Consider the following 7,495-nt stretch of genomic DNA (forward strand, 5'->3'; position numbering starts at 1 on the left):
CTTCCTCCTTGCGACATCTCTGCCCCTGAGCACCGCCGCCGTCATCGAGCTTCGCCTCCGTCTCTCTGCCGGCCGCTGCATCAACCTGGTTGCACCAGAGAAACGTGGCATACCTCCGCTGCTTCAACAACCACTGTAAGTCCCTTCCTTTCTCCGTTGTAGATCTATCTAGGGTTTCCTCGTTCGTCGAAGTTCATCGAGACTCCGACGCTGTTCTTCCCTTGTTTCTTCTTAGTCCATGGATAAAAACTTCAAACCTGATGTATTCCACGTAATGGCTTATCTTCTGTTACCAAAACAATCCTTTATGCGCATAAAACACTGATCTGGTCCCTTGTGAACTGATTCGAGATCAACCTTTTAGGTCTAAATCCTTTTATTTTCCTGTCTTACGGTAGATCCAAAATTTCACTGCAACCTTATGAAATCTGTTTTAACCTTACTTAGTCATTCTTGCCTTAGATATGTATCCTCTTTACCACATAGGCGGTTTACCTTTGTAAAAGCAATCTATCATATACCATTAGCCCTCTGGTGAACCAGACAAGCCTTTTACCTCTGTTGTTATATTTCGGTTTAATAGTATGTGCATTCCTTTGTTCTGATATTGCCTTGTCATTCATTATAGTATCAGCCTCCGGTTTACACAATTTACATACTTGTATGTCTTTGTTCCGTCGCATCTTATGTATCACCATGAATGATTTGTAAACCGGTATTTCCTTTCAGCTTTTCTCTCGCAATGGCCAAACAGTTTTACGCTTGTAACCGGGCTCCTTCCCAGGTTACCGAAGAGCAGCTCAACGGAATGGTCAGAATTGGTACCTTGCCAAAGAAGAATGAGATCCGGTGGCGAGTTCCTGCACCGGAGAATCCTCCTACCCCTAAGCAGGGTGAGGTAGTGGTATTTGTTGACCACATAGTCTATGGTTTCAAACCGCCCGGGTCAAAGTTTTTCCGGGATGTGCTTGCCAGTTTCCAGCTCCACCCCAAGACATTGGACCTAACTCAGGATCCAATATATGCAATTTCTAAGTCTTCTGTGAAGTGTACTTACAAGAGGAACCAACTGCTGAGCTATTCCGAGATTTCTTCCATCTAAACCGGCGCACTGAATTTGTAGACGGACCCAACACTAAACTTGGTGGCGTCTCTATTCAAAAACGTAAAGAGGTTGAATTCCCTCATGCCAAGCTGCACAGTCACCCCAAAGAGTGGAACCAAACATGGTTCTACTGTAAAGACACTTCCCCTGAAGACGAGAATCCTCTGCCGGGTTACCATGCCCACCGGCTTTCCAACACTCATCCACTGCCGCAACATCTAACTGCTCAGGAACGGGCCTCATATGCCCCTCAACTCGCCAAGCTTCGAGCCTTTATGGCCAACGGTTTATCAAGCGTCGACTTTGTGCGCTGCTAGATATCCTGGAGCATCTTACCATTAAGTCGCCGCTCCGGTTTAATGTGTGAGTACACTGGTGAAGTAGAAGACCCCCAACATCACATCAACATTCAGTTAACCGATGAAGAAGTCACTGAAGGTGTCAAGAAGATTTTGAATGAATCGGAATCTGTCTGTAGCCAAACCGGCTTGAACCCCTTGTACACAAAAAACAAACCGCCTGCTGTAAGTGCTATCTTTCCACTTCACACTTGATATCTTGCAGACTGTACAACCTATGAACAACCTTTTGTTTGTTTATAAACAGGGTGACGATCCGTTCTGGAAGAAGAAAGCTGCAGAGAAAGCTGCAAAGCCCTCTCGCTCCAAAACAAAAACCGTCAAGAAAACCTCAAAGCGGAAGGCAGCTGAACACATCAGGATGGAACTGGATGACGACACAGATGAACCGGAAGTTGAGGTAGAACTTGATTCACTTGGTTCCCTATTTATGCATCTCATTAACAATGACGTTTATAAGGAGGGTGCGGAAGGCAGCCAAGCCGACGATGCATAGGTAATTGTCCTTTCCTCCGGTTCAGACTCTCTGCCAACGCAAAAAATCCGTCAAGCGATCCGGAAAGTAAGATTTTCACATCCTCTTGCTCACTTGGATCCAACATTTATTTTTCAAGAAGCAGCAGCACGAAGCTCGCCGTACAACCCGGCACAGCGGCCAAAAGGTCACCTCGACCGGTTTACCTGACACCCCGGTTCAAAAGCGCCGATCTGAGGTCTCACCTTCTTCTGACAATTCTTACCCCAAGGCAGGTTATTTCCAACAACCTCTTAATCCGTCCGATTCAAATTATCAGGTGACACCTCCCTCATCATCTGGCGAGTCAATAGCAACCCAACTCCCTCCTCTCAAAACTGTAGCTGGGTAAGTACTCAAACCCTTTCTTTAAATGTTTTCATACCTTGAATACTATGCTTAATTTTCACCTCTTTTATTTTTGTTTGTAGAGACAAAGCCAGACCCAGCAAAAAAGCTCAGGTGAACAATCCGTCTGAAGACCAGGTGGTTCTTGAACAGGAGCAAACAGGTGAACCGGACCGAACTGGTGAACCGGAGGGTCCCCATCCTGAAGCCACCTTTGATGAGCCACCCCCTCAAGATCACAATATCGACGAACAACCAGAAGCTGATACTGCTGTGCCTGATACTGAACCGGCAGATCCAATCCGGGCTAGTCCGGTGAGAGCTACTGAAACTCCATCAACCCCGGACAAAGCTGCGGGAGATAAAGAAGGCGAGGTTACCATTACTGGTATTGGTCACACCTCTCCTGGCCATCCTGTAATCTTGGCCCAACATAGCGCCAAGGAAGAGCGTGCTGCCATGGAAAAAGGCAAATGGAGCACTGACTTGTCAAGCTACGCTCACCTCAGCGCTCAAGAACTCCACTCCGGTTTTCTAAACCATCTGCACTCAAACAGTGATTATGAAGCCGGTTTGGTGAATTTGATGAAAGAGCGCTATGAGGTATTATTATCACCTTCCTTTCTTAAATCCAAAGTACAAACATCAACCCAAGTAGCCCCCAAGGGCCGGTCTATGATGATAATCATAAACCGGGACTTTATAAAACAGTAACCTCTACAAACTTGTCCTCCATATATCAACTAATCATTTGAAGTAAATCAGATGTGACCATTATATTCCTATAGTTTTTCACCGGTGTAGCCCCCAAGGGCCTGTTTAGCTTTGTGAGGTAAACCGGGTCTTGAATCAATTCGTCAGCTTTGAACAGATGTACATTAGCCCCCAAGTGTTAAGGATAATGCTTGCATTATACTTAAGACTTGCTAAAAATATGTTGATGATAGAACAAATAGGCATTAGCCCCCAAGTACAAAGTGCATAACTTGTTATACGCTTGGTACTTCATAACCTGTTGTAATGATATATCTCATCTTTGTAGGCTGATCTGAATAAGAAGGATGCGCAAACCGCAGACCTTCAAGAGAATGTAAAGTCTCAACAAGCAGAGGCTTCCAAAGCGAAAGAGGAGCTGACCAATGCCTTGGCAGCTATGGAAAAGTTGAAAGAGACCTTCAACAAGGAGCGTGCTTACTGGGAAACAGAAAAGGCCGGTTTGATAAAAAAGGTCGAGGACGCAAAGGCAGCCCTGAAACCGGTTGTGGAAGAACTGTTCGGCTTAAAGCGGCAGATTGACGCCATGACATCCGCTGTGTTTGGTAAGTGCTCTCTCGTGCAGCTTATTTAATCATAAGATGTTATCCATTGCCGATTTACTGATGCTGAACCATGACATGGACCCGCATTGCTCATCTAGGCTCTGACATGCGGATGAAGCTTAAAGCGGCGTGCACCTTGATAGAACAGCTATTCTCTGGATCCCAGTGTGCTATTTGCACTGCAGCGTATAACAAGCCGGCGCCATCATTGATAAAGGAAACACTTGAGAAGTTGGCCATGCTACCTGCCTGGATCACCGAACTGAAGAGATCAACCGCAAGATCAGGAGCGCTGACCGCGCTAATCCGGGCCAAGGCATGGATTCCGGATCTTGAACCGGCAGATATCATCAAAGGATATCCTGGCGTGAAAGAAGACGACTCAGACTTCAATACTGACGATCTGCGAAGGCTGACAAAGGAGATGCGGCCAATAGCAAGCAAACTGGTGGAGGACGCAGATTTATCTCACTTCCAACCGATTTACGATACTGAGGGAAAGAGACAGCCCGCTGTGATCCATGATGTTGAAGAGCTTGTGCCTCTAATCCTTAAGCATACTTACGCTCCTGACATTGACCCCTCCAGCCTTATCCATGAAGAGGTCGTGTTTCAAGCTTTAACCGGAATCGATTGGTCAACGGTTGATTTTCAGCGTCTGGGAAGGGATGAAGAGGACGTGACTGCACAAGATGACCCTCAATCGTCAAGTCGTCCCGATGAAGCATCCTAAACCGGTGCCCAGTTTTTCAGCTATAGTCTGCCACTGCTTGAAAACAATTATTCAATTTGGGCCGTTCTGAAGCTCCTTGTAATAGGATAGCAGAATCACCTTTATCTGCCATGCCATCGAGCATGCTTGTGTTGCTTGACACTTTGAAAACTTGTTCCACTTTTGGGGTCTATTTATGCATAGCCCATTATACTTTGTGTTCCTGCATATAAGAACTTGAAAGCGTCCTAGTGGTTTACCACTGGATGGGTCATGATGCCCAAAAAATATATACATAACTTGGATGGGTAACCAAGATTTATAGTAACTAGATAAAGTAAATAATATCAGTGACATACCTCATTGGATGACCAACTACTGGTATGGTAAAGGTGAAAAAACACCAATCCGGAGTGTTGACAACTCCTTGCCCTCGTGTCGGTTCATATAAAAACCATACTGGGCTATAATAGCCGCATGATGCTGGTGATATCTGGCCAAAACTAGACCGGAAGAATACACTACCGGTTTAAAACTGATCATGTATTGACAACTAAGCTTTGAAAATTATGCTGGGTTGTAATGAACACCGGTTTATCAAGAAATATTCATAAATCCCTTACCATAAAAAACATCAAAGACAAGAAATATGCAAGGCTTTTCATGGGCTGTCAGGCCCTAAATCGAGGCTTTTCATGGGCTGCCAGGCCGCTGAGTCAAACCATTTTGCAAAGCCTTTTAAGATGGACCTCAATCTTTAACCAATCACCATTTTAACTTTGACAAGTTCAGGGTCCATGGGATTGACTTGTCAAACGTTCGATGGGTCATACCAGGTTTACCTGGACGAAGTGGCTTACTTAAAGAGGCAGGATAACCCAGGGTTTTAGGTGAATACACCTGGCTTCCAAGCCTGGCTTGATAGCCCATTACAAGGGTGCAAGCTCGTTGTTCTTTGAGAAGCAAGGAGCCCCTAGGTAATATTTGAGCTGTGCTCAGTGGTTACTTATGTTTGAGCTGTGCTTAATGCAGCAGACTCTCTTTGGTTCCACATAATTTCCTTTTGGCTTGAAGCCTATCAAGAGGTGTAGCTATGGTGTGAAGACAACCAAGCCCCCTAGTGATATCCCTTTTTGGTTTTAAACCGATCAAGAGGTGCAGCGATGGTTCGGATACGACCAAGCCCCCTATTGATTTTCTTTATATCTGTCTGGCCACATAGCCGGGTTAATAAAACGCCGCTTTGTCAGTAGAAGCTCATGTAGGCTCACACATGATGTAAAAAGAACATAGACCCCGCTTTATTCGAGGCTCCGGTTTATTATATAATATATACATTGGCATAAGTATGTACACAAGAAGAGCCAGTGGCTCAAGCATAGTAAGGCCGAAGAAGAGCTATATTCCACGGCCGCTTGGTCTCCTCCTCCGATTTACGTGAGTCTTAGTGCTCTCGAACATCAATGAGGTAGTATGAACCGTTGTGCAGATTCTTGCTGACCACAAAAGGTCCTTCCCAAGGTGGGGATAACTTGTGCATATCAGTCTGATCCTGGATGAGCCGGAGCACCAGATCGCCCTCTTGAAAAGTTCTGGTCTTAACCCGGTGGCTATGATAACATCGGAGATCTTGTTGATAAATCGCTGAACGTGCTGCTGCGAGATCACGCTCCTCATCTAACAGGTCCAGTGAGTCCTGACGTGCCTTCTCATTATCAGCTTCAACATAAGCTGCCACACGGGGCGAGTCGTGACAGATGTCACCAGGAAGAACCACCTCTGCTCCATAAACCATGAAGAAAGGTGTGTAACCCGTAGATCTGTTAGGTGTGGTGTTGATGCTCCATAACACAGAAGGTAACTCCTCCACCCAACAACCCGGTGTCCGCTTTAAAGGAACCATAAGCCGGGGTTTAATACCTCTCAAAATTTCTTGATTTGCCCTCTCCGCTTGAACATTAGATTAGGGGTGAGCCACTGATGCTACATCAAGCCGGATGTGCTCACGTTGGCAAAATTCCTCCATCTCACCCTTTGATAGATTAGTACCATTATCAGTTATAATACTGTGTGGAAAGCCAAACCGGAATAACACCTTTTTGATGAACTAAACCGCTGTGGCCGCATCACACTTACTGACTGGCTCTGCTTCTACCCATTTGGTAAACCTGTCAACTGCCACTAACAGGTGAGTCTTTTTGTCCTTGGACCTCTTAAAGGGTCCAACCATATCAAGCCCCCAAGTTGCAAATGGCCAAGTGATTGGGATCATTCTCAACTCCTGAGCCGGAACATGAGCGCGCGCGATGTGCAAATTTTTGACAGCCGTCACACCTTTTGACTAAATCCTCAGCATCAGCATGAGCTGTCAACCAATAGAAACCGTGACGAAAAGCCTTAGCTACCAAGGATTTTGAACCGGCGTGGTGACCATAATCTCCTTCATGGATTTCCCGCAAAATCTCACAACCCTCTTGAGGAGACACACAACGCTGAATCGCTCCTGTGACGCTGTAACGATGTAACTCCCCATTGATTACAGTCATTGACTTGGAACGCCGGATTATCTGCCGGGCCAAGGTTTCATCCTCCGGTAACTCGCCCCGGTTCATGTACGCCAAGTATGGGACTGTCCAATCCGGTATAACAAGCAAAGCTGCCACCAATTGGGCCTCCGGGTCAGGAATAGCCAACTCCTCTATTGGTATCTTAACCGACGGATTGTGTAGGACGTCGAGGAAAACATTAGGTGGGACCGGTTTACGCTGAGAGCCAAGATGACTTAAAGCGTCCGTCGCTTCATTCTTTCGCCGGTTGTAGGATCTTGAAGTAGATGTGTCTAGAGGGGGGGTGATTAGACACTTAATGCTAAAGTTGCAATTTTTAAGCTTTTTCGGTTTAAGTGGAGTTTTAGGCACAATTTCAACATACACAATACATATCAAGCAAGCATGCAAAGAGTATATGAGCAGCAGAATGTAAAGCATGCAACTTGCAAGAATGTAAGGGGAAGGGTTTGGAGAATTCAAACGCAATTGGAGACACGGATGTTTTTCCCGTGGTTCGGATAGGTGGTGCTATCCTACATCCACGTTGATGGAGACTTCAACCCACGAAGGGTAACGGTTGCGCGAGTCC

The sequence above is a fragment of the Triticum urartu genome, chromosome 2A (assembly GCF_056163025.1).
Source record: "Triticum urartu cultivar PI428250 chromosome 2A, HENAU_Tu73, whole genome shotgun sequence".
In the NCBI taxonomy this organism is placed as follows: Eukaryota; Viridiplantae; Streptophyta; class Magnoliopsida; order Poales; family Poaceae; genus Triticum; species Triticum urartu.